This window comes from Leptonychotes weddellii, chromosome 2, assembly GCF_054177405.1.
Source record: "Leptonychotes weddellii isolate Sample4059 chromosome 2, ASM5417740v2, whole genome shotgun sequence".
NCBI classification, from domain to species: domain Eukaryota; kingdom Metazoa; phylum Chordata; class Mammalia; order Carnivora; family Phocidae; genus Leptonychotes; species Leptonychotes weddellii.
The window spans coordinates 45,098,365-45,113,715 of NC_138370.1; the positions used below are offsets into that span (position 1 = coordinate 45,098,365).

Sequence of the window (15,351 nt, forward strand, 5' to 3'; positions counted from 1 at the left end):
GGGAAAATGGTAATACCTGTATCTCCTGCTCAATTAAAAAAAAGTGTTAGAGAATATAATTTAAAGGTCCATATAAACTAAGAAATGTAGAAATTGAAGGTAAACATTAGAGAATAAATTCCTTAACCTATTATATTAAAGTTAATATTTTACCAGCAGTTTATGGATATCCCATAAAATAAGGATTTATGAAATTCTCCTTGTATGTGCAAAATTCTATATGCATCTGTTCATAAGTGTATGGCAGGGTAAGCAGGCCCAAAGAAATAAAGAAGCAATGAGGAGATGGTGTTTCAATGAAGTAAAAAATAATTGATTTTTGATCAATTGATCAAATTGATAATTTGATTTTAGCCCACTCCACCAGGTACTACTGATTTTGTCCTAGGTTCTTAAGCTGTCTGACTCTCAGTGCTGTCACCAGTAAGTGAAAGTTAAAATAAAACCAATGGTGTATGTAAAAATCCAGTGGCTGCATTTATTAAGCACTCTAGTTTCACCTAGAGTATGAATTCATAATCACACCTGGGATTGGGTAAAAAATAAGTCTTTGTTTACTTAGGAGGACATATGTATCTAGGAAACTGAGTAAGTGGAATATGAAGTTAACATATGTACTAACAGTTCTGAGAAAATGAAATTTAAGCATAAATACAGTTTTAAAACTATTTTTGGTGTAATCTTGTTTTTACTCATAATATTTTTTGTGTGTATCATTATCATAAAATGCTTTTTCATAATATTTATTTTTCTTTAGAAACTATACCTTAATCATTTACTCAGTTCTATATAATTTTTTTAAATTTTATTTTATTATGTTATGTTAGTCACATCATTAGTTTTTGATGTAGTGCTCCATGATTCATTGTTTGCACATAACACCCAGTGCTCCATGCAGTACAGATATGGCATCAATAGTCACCATACAGTACATCATTAGTTTTTGATGTAGTGTTCAGTGATTCATTAGTTGCGTATAACGCCCAGTGCTCCATGCAGTACAGATATGGCATCAGTTTTGTATGTGGTCACTTTTAGAAGAAAGACATTTGACACTAGTGTTGTGCATTCTCTGCAACTTAGAACACCCCCTTCCCTGAAAATAGTTGTGTACATCAAAGTTTCTAGAATTTTATCATCCAAAAAGCTTATGTTCTTGGGCATGATGAAGGCCCTTCCTATCATTTAAATAGGGTATTGGACTATATACTTTCCAAATTTCACACTACTTCTACATATTTAACTCTTATCTAAAAAACATAGTCTCTCTGCCAAAGAGGCTTACTTTTTGCGTAAAGAATTTACTAAATGCAAAATATAGGAATATTTATTTCATATCAACTGTATGCCAGGTAAGCTAGATTCTGAATACATAGAACAAAGTTTTATAATTAGTATCCTTGAAGCATTCAGTGATTTGGGTTAAGAACAAAAGGACTCTAATAAGCACTATAGAGTGTGGGCAGGGCTGTGGTGGCTCCAGATTTTCCATATAGGAGAAGCTTAGGTTGGTAAGGAGTGGTTGTGGGGAGCTAGAAGACTTGCTTTAAACTGCATTTCTCTAGTTGTTTTGCTAATTTTACTTAGATTGTGTTTTCTTTGAATATTTCAGGATGCTGAGGGAATTTAATGCTCACTGCCTGTCCCTCCACCAACAAGTCATAATTTAGCATTCACAAGGAATTGTGTCATCTTGAAAATAAGCTTGATCAGAAAAGGGTTTAGGGAAGACTTCAGAGGATATAGAGGTGACTTGAGTCTTCAAGGATGAGTACAGTGAATCATGAGGGGAACCATGGTAATTTAATATACAGAGTAAGGCTTGACACGTAGAGGGCCACTACTACACATCATTTGGATGGATTTGAGAGGAAGAGATAAAAGGAAGGTTGCTCCATGCACAATACCATGGGGTAGGAAGTCAGAGATGTAAGAGAGTCTTCCACATTCAGGGTTTCTACCTTGAGCATTTGCCTTGTTGTTATGTATAAGAATTTGGAGAAGAAGAATATAAAGCTGGAATGTGTCTTGTATTTGTTAGTTTACAATTATTTTAAAGGTGTTGAGGAAAGATTGAGAGATTATAAGGAAGTGAGTTAAGGAGGAGATTTACACTTTTACCATGTACAACTCTAGCTGTAGTGAAGGATGGATGGGCGACACTGAAGCCTGGAGCAGAAATGTCTGCTAAAGGGTAGTTCAGTAATTCAAGTGAGAAATAAAAGGAAAAATTTAAATTCTTAACTATAAAGTGTCAAAGGAAATAACACTTTTTTTTTCTAGGTATATAAACTGTTTTATTAACAGGCAAGGCCTACAGATTTATTTCTTCTTGGACACATCCATGGTGTGCCACGGCACCCTGTGGTTTTGGCATACTTTTCAATAAGGGATAATATAAAGAATAATTTTTGCTCCCCTGTTCAATAAAAGCCAAATGACATTCAAATTGATTTTCTAGACCACTGAGAAAATCTTTATTTATAAAAATTTCAGTAAAATTTGTATAAATATATTCCCTCCCCCCCTAAAAAGAATAATTTGGAGGAAAATATATGAGTGAAAACATCTATTCAGTGATTCTAATCAGCATAATTAGTATTTTTTATTGATGTGTAATCGACATACAACATCCTATTAGTTTTAGAAGTATGCTATAGCGATTTGATATTTTTTATGCATTTTACACATTACAAAACTATCTCCACAATAAGTCTGATTATCATATGTAACTATACAAAATTAAAACAATATTATTGACTGTATTCTGAACTTTTGCCCTATATAAACTTTACAACCACTTTGTCAACATCAACAAAATAATTTTCTGGGATTTTGATTGGTATGTGTTGGATGTATAGATTATGTTGGGAAGAACTAACATCTTGACACTATGGAGCCTTCCTAGTTATGAACATGAAATATTTCTTCACTTACTAGTTGTTCTTTATTTCTTCAGAGTTTTCCTCATATATATCTTTGATATTTTGACTTACACTTTTGTACTTAGATTTTTGGGTTGCTAATGTAAATGATAGTGTGCTTTTAAATTACAACTCTAATTGTTCATTTCTGGCATCTAGACAAATAATTGATTGTGTATATTAACCTTGTATCTATTGCAACCTTGTATAATATAATCACATATTAATTCCAGGATTTTTTTTAGGATCAATTTGTTTGGATTTTCTACATGGACAATCACATCATCTATAACAAAGAAGTTTTCATTTCTTCCTTTCAAATCCATATACCATTTTTTATTTCCCTTACTTTTCTTATTGCATTAGGTAAGATTTCCAGTACAATGTTGAAAAGAAGTATAGGTAGGAAAATCCCTGCCTTGTTCCGAGTCCTACTGGGAAAGCTCCTAACTTCTCACCATTAAGTATGTTGTTAGTTTTAGGTATTTTTTATTATTCCTTCTTCATGTCACAATATCTCCCCTTTTGGGCAGATTGATTTATTATAAACATGATTTCTTGATATTGCACAATATTTGTTTGTTGATTCAAAGTGGTTGAGAGATAAAATAAAAGTGAAGTAAAGAAAAATTTCAGAATTTTAGTCTGATACACCTGAAAAGATAAAATGACCTAAATCTAAAGTGAATGGTGCAGAGTTGGGAAGATATATGAGAAGGTTCAGTTTTAGACAGGTTAAATGTGAAGTATCCAACATGCAGTTCTACCTAGATATGGATTGATATGAGACATGGATTGGAGGTACAGATGGCCAGCACACTGATGTCATTAATAGTTATGAGATCACAAAGGGAAGGAGGAAGAGTGGTAGGGAAACAAGGAGATAAATAGAAACCAGAAGAGAGTAAAAAGTGGATAGGGTGACATCAGCATCATGGTGCCAGAAAAGGAGTTGTTCCTTTTCTCTATCCTTTTTGATATACAAGTACTCCTAATTCATAAACAAACAAACAAACAAACAAAATCCCTGTGCATAGCACAGCAAAAGCCAAGAGATCCATCCATCTGTGCCCACAAAACTGGGTAGACTGGCTTTTGAAGGAAACTGCAGAGTAGGAGTATTGGCAGATATAACAGTTGGCAGACCAGGCAACATGCCTTCAGGACCTTTCTGGAAGAGGAGGTAGAGGGTGAAAACAGAGGGTGCGGTGTGTTCCTGGTTCTCAGTGCTGCAGTTGGAGGAACCCATTTGCTATCTCTGAGGAGAGACCCATGTGACTTAGAGTGAAGGAAAGAGAAGGGAAGAAGGTAGACAAAAAGAACTGAAGGAAATCATTTCCTTTCAACTGCCTCAGGATTCTGGAAAGAGGACTGCTCACAGAACTCTGAGACATCCCACTAGAGGATCCCCTTACTGGGCCAAAAGCACACCTGAAACCCCAAGTGCCAAGCACACACAACCTCCAACTCTGCTCCCACTCCTCCTCCTCCTCTTCTTCTTCTCCTTCTTCTCCTTCTTCTTCCTCTTCTTCTTCTTCTTCTTCTTCTTCTTCTTCTTCTTCTTCTTCTTCTTCTTCTTCTTCTTCTTCTTCTTTCTTCTTCTTCTTCTTCTCCTTCTCCTTCTCCGTCTTGGTCTTCGTCTTCTTCTTTTCTTCTTCTCTTCTTCTTCTTCTTCTTCTTTCTTCTTCCTTTTCCTTTCTGTGCCATTTTTTAACAAATGTATGTGCTCCCAGTCTTAGAAGCTGTGTGTTCCTGTAAGAGAAACAAAAAAAACTTGTGGTATATCGCCACCTTCTGGAAGGTAAGAGGAAAGCTCCTAATTAACAACTGGTTGAATTGTTAAAATCAAAGTAAACAAAACCTTACTTCAATAAGAAAGATTCTCACTACTTGTGATATGGCAACAGAGGCATTTATCATTAAACACTGTGAAAAATCACTGTAGTACAATGCTGTAGGCAGTACTAAATCCTTACATATCAATAACCATCATGATGTAAATGGATTAAACTCAAAAATCAAAACGCACAGAGTGAATGGATGGATACAAATGCAAGACCAAACTATATGCTGCCTACAGAAGACTCATTTCAACTCTGAAGACGTGCAAAAGCTCAAAGTGAAAGGATGGAAGATGATATTCCAAGCCTATGGGAACCAAAAGGAGGCAGGCATAGCCCTACTTACATTAGACAAAATGGACTTCAAGACAAAAAGGGTAACAGGAGACAGAGGTCATGATATAATGACAAAGAGGTCAGTACCTTAAAAAGACACAACAACTGTAAATATATACACTCCCAATGCCATAGCATCGAAATATATTAAGCAAATAATAACAGACCTTATGGGAGAAATAGACAACAATACAATAATATTAGAGAACTCCACGATCAACAATGGATAGATCATCCAGACAGAAAATCAACAATAAAACATTGGAATTGAATCACACATTAGAAAAAAGATGGTATTAACAGACATATAAAGAACATTTCATCCAACAGCAGTGGAATACACATTCTTCTCAAGTGCATATGGAACTTTCTCCAGGATAGATCATATGATAGGCCAAAACAAATTTTAGCAAATTCAAAAAGACTGAACTCATATCAACTATCTTTCTTGATCACAGTGGTATGAAACTAAAAATTAGCAACAAGAGGAAAGTGAGAAGATCTATAAATACACTAAATAACACACTTCTAAACAACCATTGAGTAAAAGAACAAATTAGAAGGGAATTCAAAAATTATCTCAGAACAAATTAAAATGGAAATATAACATATCAATTATTGTGGGATGCAGGAAAAGCAGTTCTGAGGGAAAAGTTAATAGAAATAAATAAATATATTAAGAAATTAGAAAGATCACAAATAAACAACCTAAGTTTATACCTCAGGTATGTAGAAAAAAAAAAGAACAAAAGCCCAAAGGTAGCTGAAGGAAGAAAATAATAGATCAGCGTGGAAATAAATGAAATAGTGACAAGAAAAACAACACAAAGGATCAACTAAACTAAGAGCAGATTCTTTGAAAAGATCATCAAAATTTATCATTTAACTAGATTAGCTAGGAAAAAGGGGAGAAGAGTCTAATAAAATTAGAAATAAAACAGGAGACATTACATCTGATACTTCACAAGTATATAGAATCAGAAGAGACTACTATGAACAATTATATGTCAAAAATTATATAAGGTAGAAGAAATGGATACATTCTAGAAATACACAATCTACTAAGACTGAATCAGAAAAAAATAGAAAATCTAAACAGACCAATAATGAGTGGAGATATTGACTCAGTGATCAAAAAATTCCCAACACAGAAAACTCTGGGACGAAAGGTTTCAATGGAGAAGAATTAACATTTTTTTGAGAAGAATTAACATTTAAAGAAGAATTAAAACTTAAAGAAAAATTAATTTCAATCCTCCTCAAACTCCTCCAAAATACCAAAAAGGAAGGAACACTTCCAAACTCATTCTATGAGGCTGGTATTATCTGGTACCAAAACCAAATAAGGACATGACAAGAAAAGAAAACTATAGATCAATATCCCTGATGAATATAGAAACAAAATTTTTCAATAATTTTTTAGCAAACTGAATTCAAGAATACATTAAAAGAATTGTTCATCATGACCAAGTGGGATTTATTCCTGGGATGCAAAGAGTGTTTCCATATACAAAAATCAATAAATGTAATATACCACATCAGTAAAATGAAAGATAAAAACCACATGGCCATCTCAATAGATGCAGAGCAGCATTTGACAAAATACACCATCCTTTCATGATAAAAATCCTTCACAGACTGGGTATAGAAGGAACATGTCTCAATATAATACAAGGCATAATTACCAAATCTACTACTAACATTATACTCAATGGAAGAAAAACTGAAAGCTTTTCCTCTAACATCAAGAACAAGGCAAGGATGCCCACTCTCACCACTCCTATTCAATATAATACCAGAAGTCCTAGCTAGAACATCTAGGCAAAATAGAAATAAAAAGCATCCAAATCAGAAAGGAAGAAGTAAAATCATTGTTATTTGCCGATGATATGATGTTATATATAGAAAATCCCAAAGAGTCAGTCAAAAAACTGTTGGAATTAATCAATGATTTTGCTAAAGAGGCAGGGTACAAGATCAATATATGAAATCAGTTGCATTTCTTTACAAAATGATGAAACATCTGAAAAAGAAATAAAACTATCCTATTTATGATAACATCAAAAAGTGATACAACACTTAGGACTAAATTTAACCAAGGAAGTGAAATTTCTGTACAATGAAAACCACAAAATTTTGCTAAAAGAAATCAAAGAAGACACAAAGAAATAAAAAGACATTCTGTGTTCATGGATCAGAAGAATTAATATTATTAAAATGGCCATACTACCCAAAGCCATCTACAGATTCAACACAATCCCCAAATACCAAAGGCATTCTTCACAGAAATAGAAGAGGCAATTCTAAAATTCATGTGGAACCACAAAAGACTGTGAATAGCCAAAACAACCCTGAGGAAAAAAAGCACAAAGCTGGAGATATCATACTTTCAGATTTTAAATTACACTGCAAAGCCATAGTAATAAAGAGAGTGTGGTACTTGCAGAAAATAGACACATCAACCAATGGAACAGAATAGAGAGCCAGAATTAAATTGTCATAAACAGAACAACTAATATCCAAAAAAGGAGCCAAGAATACTCAATGAGAAAAGGATAGAGTTTTCAACAAATGGTGCTGGGAAAACTGAAGAAATGCATGCAGAACAATGGAATTAAATCCAAGCTATACCACTCAAAAAAATTAACTTGAAATAGATCAGAGACTGAAACAAAAAAAACAACATCATAAGACTTCTAGAAGAAAACATAGGGTAGAAGCTCACTGATATCCAGCTTAGCAATTAATTTTTAAACAAGATGCCAAAAGCACAAATAACAAAAGCAAAAACCAACCAATGGTACTACATCAGACTCAAAAGTTTCTGCCCAGCAAAAGAAACAACAAAATGAAAAGACAACCTACAGAATAAAAGAAAATTTTTGCAAACCATGTATCAGATAAGGGGTTAATATCCAAAATATATAAAGAACTCAGGCAATTTAATAACAAAAAAACCAATCTGATGAAAAGTATAGGCAGAAGGACTAAACAGACATTTTTCCAAAGACATGAACAAAATTGCCAAGAGATACATGAAAAGACTTTTAACATCACTAACCACGAGGGAAATGGAGATCAAAAGCACAATGAGATACCATCATCAAGAAGACAAGAGACAACAGGAGCTGGTGAAGGTGTGGGAAAAGGGAACCCTTATACATTGTCGATAGGGATGTGAATTAGTTTGACCACTGTGGAAAACAGTATGAAGATTTCTCAGAAAAATGTAAAATAGAGCTACCATACATTCCAGCCATTTCACTTCTTGGTATATGCCCAAAGAAAATGAAAACAGGATTTCAACAGGATACGTGCACTTCCATGTGTATTGCAGCATTATTCACAATAGCCAAGATATAGAAACAAACCAAATGCCCATCAATGGATGAAGGGATAGAAAATATGGGATACATAAGCACAATGGAAGCCAGCCATAAGAAAGGAGAATATATTGCCATTCATGACAATGTAGGTGGACCTTGGACACATTGTATCAAGTGATATGAGTCAGACAGAGAAAGACAAGTTCTGTGTGATATAACATGTGGAGTCTAAAACACTAACCCTGTAAAAAACAGAAAGTAAAATGATAATTACAGGGGATGGGAGAGATAAGATTGAGTGTGTAAGGGTGAAAAATTGTAATGAGTGGTAAATAAGCCATATTAATCTAATGCACTGTATAATGAATATAAATAATAATATTGTACAAGTATACAATGTGATATCACTCATTGTAGGAGTGACCAGTGAAGTAGAAGGTAAAGTGAGTTGTTTGTCCAAGACAAAAATGACCAAAGTATTTTGAAGAGAAGAGAGTGAACCACCATGTCAAAATCTCTAATAGGTCAAGTATGATGAAGAATGAAAAAATATACATAATTTTAAAGATTTATTTATTTACTTATTTGAGAGGGAGAGCTTGTGCGAGCAAGGGAGAAGAGCAGCAGGAGAGGGAGAGAGAGAATGTCAAGCAGATTCCCCGCTGAGCTTGGAGCCTGAAGGGAGGCTCCAGGCGGGGCTTGATGCCATGACCCCAAGATCATGACCTGAGCCAAAATCGAGAGTCAGTCGCTCAAGTGACTGAGCCACCCAGGCACCCCCAAAATTGATATTTTGATTTAGCAAGAACTGTTTCAGTGGCATGATCAAGAAGAAAGCATGACTGAAGTGAATTTAAGACCTGTTTGGAAGCAAGGTCTTGGAGACCATGAGTACAGAAAAAATATTTCAAAGATCTTAAGTGCAAATGAGAGTAAAATGGATTCAGAGAGGAAGGGGAATTGGAATCAAGGGAAGATTTTCATGAGATAGGGAAAGAATCAATATGGTTAATTATCTAATTGAGTGTGGGAAGTGACTAAGGAAGGGATAGAGAAGAGAGAATAGCTGAAATGATGTTTCTGAATAAATCAGAGGGACTAAAATCCAATACAAACTCAGAAGATTTGGCTTTGTATTTGAGCACAATTACTTCTATAATTACCAGAGAGAGGGTAGAATTGTTTGGTACAGATATCAATAGATGGTGTTGGGAGTGTCTTTCAATTATTTTGATTTCCCCAGTGATATGTAATCTAAGCAAATAGATTGATTATATATAGAGAGAGATACTTATATCTATATACCTATATATCTATATATCTTATTCTCTTTCCCTTTGAGTACCTGACACCTCCAAAGGTAATCACAGTTCAAATATCTGTTATAGTATATGGCTTCTGCCTAACTTTGAATTCTGTGTGACTGGAATCGAACATTGTCTGGTCTTTTTTCTGACTTCTTTCACTCCCCATTTTTGTCCATGAATTGCATTCGTATTACTGGGTGGAGTTAGTTTTTTGTTATTATTGTTTTACTTCATGGTTGTTGCACAGAATCCCATTGTGCAAATTTTACATTTTATTTTTCCATTCTATTACTGAGAGAAATTTGGGTTATTTCCAGTTTGGGCAATTTTAAGTAAAGCTTCTGTGAGCATTCTTGTACATGTTTTTGCCCACCTAAACACTTCTTGGTATTTACATATACGGTCAAACTCATACTGTATTCATTGGAATTTTTTTAAATTTCTGAATTATTTCCACTACATCCAGTGTTAATTGCTAATTGCTGCCACTTTGGTCCTTCACTTTGTTATTTTCAGGTTTTCTTGTCTATCTGGTCATTGTTAGTTATCTGTCCTCGTTTATGAATAAAGGATGCTTTAGTTTAATGTAGGTAACTTGAAAGTTTTATTTCTATCAATATTTACCTAGTAGGTTTCTATATTTCACAATAGAAAGTTGAAGGGCTCATTGGATCTGCATGAAAATATAACTATCTCTTTCATAGAGAATAGAAAAACAGTAGACAAAATAAGGAATCCTCCAAATGCCAAATTGTGCAAGATTATGCAGCAAGGCAGAATGCCCTCATTAGATATCCTGACATTGACCTTGCAGACAGTCCTAAATCTCCACACACAGTTCCTTAGTTTTAAGTCAAAGTATATATTTTTTCACTCACACTGGGAGTGAGTGTATATAATTAACAAATTACAGATATTCAGCATACATATTACCATCATTCCTATCTTGTTCCTACTTTTCTTTCCCTGCAACTTTTTGACACTCTGAAAGGAAGTATGGTTTCCATGCCTGACTAGACTTCTGAAAATTCTTGTTAGAATACTATGATTCCATACACCCTTTGTCTTTCAAAAGTTCTTTAGTTCGATGATGTTGTGAACTCTTCCAGTCCTGCTCCAGTATTCTGTTTTAAATTGTTCCCATGTTCTTTCTTTTTTAAATTTTTTTATTTTATTATGTTATGTTAATCACCACACATTACATCATTAGTTTTTGATGTAGTGTTCCATGATTCATTGTTTGCATATAACACCCAGTGCTCCATTCAGTACATGCCCTCTTTAATACCCATCACCAGGCTAACCCATCGCCCCACCCCCATCCCCTCTAGAACCCTCAGTTTGTTTCCCATGTTCTTTCTTTACTGACATTCCAACTGTGTTAAGGAAGATTCTCAGAGTACCATCTTGAAATGCTGTATTTAGGCTTTGTGTGCCTGTGAGCGTGTGTGTGCGTGTGTGTGTGTGTGTGTGGTTTTATTGCACACTGCTTCTTGAAGGCAGAATTATTTTCTCTAGCACCTCAAACCCATAAACCACTCAACTCCATCAAAACTTATAATCCATGGATCCTATCAACATTTGAATAACCTTTGCCTGGGCATGTCATCCATTCCCTATCTACCCACTACAATTTAAATGACACAGTCCAATTTTGCTTTTTTTTTCTTTCCTATTTATTCAACTCCTTTGTTTTTTACTGTGTAAATTGTCCCCATCTGGAACAAATCTAACCATGTTTGAGACCCTTTATCCATAGGCTAATTGCTCATGTTGCAGACCTATGCTCCTCTTATTAGAATTTGAGCTCCACAAACCAGAAATTTTGTAATATGCACAGTACCAAGAACAGTTGTGATGTCATATGGACTGTCAAAAGTATTTAATAATTGTGAAATAAATAAATGACTTTTTAATCTTTGGATATTGAATTCCTAAAATGTGTCTAGATCTTGATTAGAAACTCCATATTTTTGCTGAAGTATAAAATAATTTCATACTACTTTTTCTTTTTTTTAAGATTTATTTGTTTATTTTAGAAAGAGAGAGTGCAAACAGGGGGAGGGGCAAAGGGACAGGCAGAGAGAGAGAATCCTTAAGCAGAATCCCTGCTGAGCACGGAGTCCAACTCGGGGCTCCATCCCAGGACCCTAAGATCATGACCTGAGCTGAAATCAAGAGTCAGATATTCAACGGACAGAGACACCCAGGCGCCCCACATACTAGTTTTTCTATTTCCCTTTTACAAATATAATTCTTACATGTATTTTACCTGCTACTTTCAAAATTAAATGCATCCCATTATCTCTTAAAGTTCATACATTCTAAACAATTTAGAGCCAATATAAAACCTGGGAGATCACAGAGTTTTATTTCATTTTATTCTGTATTTACACTTTACATCTTCCTTAGTTAAATTTCAGCTTTCCCCATTAATTACATTGTTTGGGATCCTCTCAAGTGTTTTTATAGAGATGACTTCAGCCAAACAAATATAAACAAAACAAAACAAAAATCTTTACGTTGCCAGAAGTGGGTTTTGTATTTTAGCTGATTTGCTTCCTACTCTTGATTCATAAGAGCAGCTTTATCATGTCTCTACTTGCAATGACTTGAGATTTAGCACACTGACATATACTCATGAAAGAAACAGTCTATATGTTCCTAATGGCATCTCCTGATTTATATGTTATCTTAGTTTTCACATCATATTTAAAGAGACATAGTTTGGGGCGCCTGGGTGGCTCAGTCAGTTAAGCGTCTGCCTTCGGCTCAGGTCATGATCCCGGGGTCCTGGAATCGAGCCCCACATCGGGCTCCCTGTTCAGTGAGAAGTTTGCTTCTCCCTCTGCTCCTCTCTCTCTCTCTCTCTCTGTCAAATATATAAATAAAATATTTTGTAAAAAGATACATAGTTTCTGGCGCCGGGCCGGTGGGGGCGGGTCACGCAGATCGCGCGGCCGGGAGCAGCGCTGGTGGCTGGCGGCGGCCGCGGCGGAGCTGCGGGGCCGGGAGCCGGCCTGGGGCTCTGGGTAAGCAAAGCGCCACGCAGTGCTGAGCCCGCCGCCCGCTGGGAGCCGTGGAAATCGGCACCGAGATCAGCCGCAAGATCCCGAGTGCCATTAAGGGGAAACTGCAAGAATTAGGAGCTTATGTTGATGCAGAACGTCCTGGTTACATTATGGTGATGGAGGCCAACAAGAAAAGTCAGGACCAAATGACAGAGGACCTGTCCCTGTTTCTAGGGAACAACACAATTCGATTCACCGTATGGCTTCATGGTGTGTTAGATAAACTTCGCTCTGTTACAACTGACCCTTCCAGTCTTAAGTCTTCTGACACTAACATCTTTGATAATAACGTGTCTTCAAACAAGAGCTGGTTCAGTCGGGGAGATGAGAGAAGGCATGAAGCCGCAGTGCCACCTCTTGCGGTTGCTAGCACTAGACCTGAAAAAAGAGATTCCAGGGTTTCTACTAGTTCACAGGAGCAAAAAACCACTACTGTCTGACAGACTTCTGATGATGGAGCTGCAACCCGATTAATGTCAACTGTGAAGCCCCTGACGGAGCCAGCACCCTCTGAAGATGTGATTGATATTAAGCCAGAACAAGATGGTCTCATTGATGAAGATCTCAATTTTGTGCAGGAGAATCCCTTATCTCAGAAAAAACCTACAGTGACACTTGCATATGGGGTTCTTCTCGTCCTTCTATTGAAATTTATCAGCCACCTGCAAGTCGAAATGCAGATAGTGCTGCTCATTTAAACAGGCTGCAATTTCAGCAGCAGCCAAGCAGTGTTCATGCTGCCAAGCAACCTGATATACAGAACAGCTGGGTATATGAAACAGGACGTTTGTGTGAACCGGAAATGCTTAACAGCTTAGAAGAGACTTATAGTCCTTTTTTCAGAAACAACTCAGAAAAAAAGGGTATTGAGGAAGAAACTTTCGGAAGAGAAAGTTGCCTGTGGTAAGTTCAGGTGTTAAAGTAAAAAAATTCACTCATGATGGAGAAGAGGAGGAGGAAGGGGATGACTGTGGGTCTCGGACAGGAAGCATCTCCGGCAGGTGTCAGTGCCAGCAAAGCCTGAGGAGACCTTCACTTCCATCTTCTAAACAAGCTAACAAGAATCTAATTTTGAAGGCTATATCTGAAGCTCAAGAATCTGTAACAAGGGGCGCCTGGGTGGCTCAGTTGGTTAAGCGACTGCCTTCGGCTCAGGTCAAGATCCTGGAGTCCCGGGATCGAGTCCCGCATCAGGCTCCCTGCTCAACGGGGTGTCTGCTTCTCCCTCTGACCCTCTTCCCTCTCGTGCTCTCTGCCTCTCATTCCCTCTCTCAAATAAATAAATAAAATCTTTAAAAAAAAAAAAAGAATCTGTAACAAAAACAACTAACTATTCTACAGTCTCACAGAAACAGACACTTCCAATTGCTCCCAGAACTCGAACTTCTCAAGAAAAATTGCTGGCAGAAGTGGTCCAGGGGCAAAGCAGGACCCCCAGAATAAGTACCCCCATTAAAGAAGAGGAAACAAAGGGAGATAATATAGAAAAAAGCCAAGGAACTCGACAGAGGCAGTTGTTATCCGGACTGCAAATTGACCCAGTCATGGCAGAAACTCTATAGAGCAGTCAAGATTACTGTGACATGGAATCCCTGGTCCATGCAGACACAAGATCGTTTATTCTGAAGAAGCCGAAGCTGTCTGAGGAAATAATAGTGGCGCCAAACCAAGAGTCGGGGTTGAAGACTGCAGATACCGTTCGGGTACTTTCAGGACACCTTATGCAGACACGAGATCTTGTACAACCAGATAAACCTGCTAGTCCCAAGTTTATAGTGACGCTGGATGGTGTCCCCAGCTCCCCAGGGTACATGTCAGATCAAGAGGAGGATGTGTGCTTTGAAGGAGTGAAACCTGTAAACCAAACTGCAGCCTCAAACAAGGGACTCAGAGGTCTCCTCCACCCACAGCACTTGCAGTCGATGAGCAGGCAGCTCGATGAGCCAAATGGTAGCTTTTCAAATGCTGAGATGAGTGAACTGAGTGTGGTCCAGAAACCAGAAAAACTTTTGGAGCGTTGCAAGTACTGACCTGCCTGTAAAAATGGGGATGAGTGTGCTTACCATCATCCTGTTTCACCTTGCAAAGCCTTCCCCAATTGTAAATTGGCTGAGAAATGTTCGTTTGTTCATCCAAATTGTAAATATGATGCAAAATGTACTAAACCAGATTGTCCCTTCACTCATATGAGTAGAAGAATTCCAGAACTGCCTCCAAAACCAGCAATTGCAACACCAGCCTCACCTTCTAGTAGTCAACTGTGCCGTTATTTCCCTGCTTGTAAGAAAGTGGAATGTCCCTTCTATCATCCAAAACACTGCAGATTTAACACTCAGTGCAAGACCTGACTGCACATTGTATCATCCCACGATTACTGTGCCACCAAGACATGCCTTGAAATGGATTCGAACTCAAACCAGTGAATGACAGTCCTACTTGGCAGAAGATTGTGGAGTTTCCATCAACTGGCAAAAATATTCTGCAGAACTTGTCAAACCTTTGAAACTTGGAGTATATTGCTTTCATAATATGAAGTTTATTGCCTA

General features: G+C 36.8%; 1 pseudogene; it reads left to right on the plus strand.

Annotated features, from left to right (window-relative positions):
• The first annotated feature begins 12,794 nt into the window (after nucleotides 1–12,794).
• LOC102727668 (zinc finger CCCH domain-containing protein 14-like) lies at nucleotides 12,795–15,335 on the plus strand (annotated as a pseudogene).
• Nucleotides 15,336–15,351: the final 16 nt, after the last annotated feature.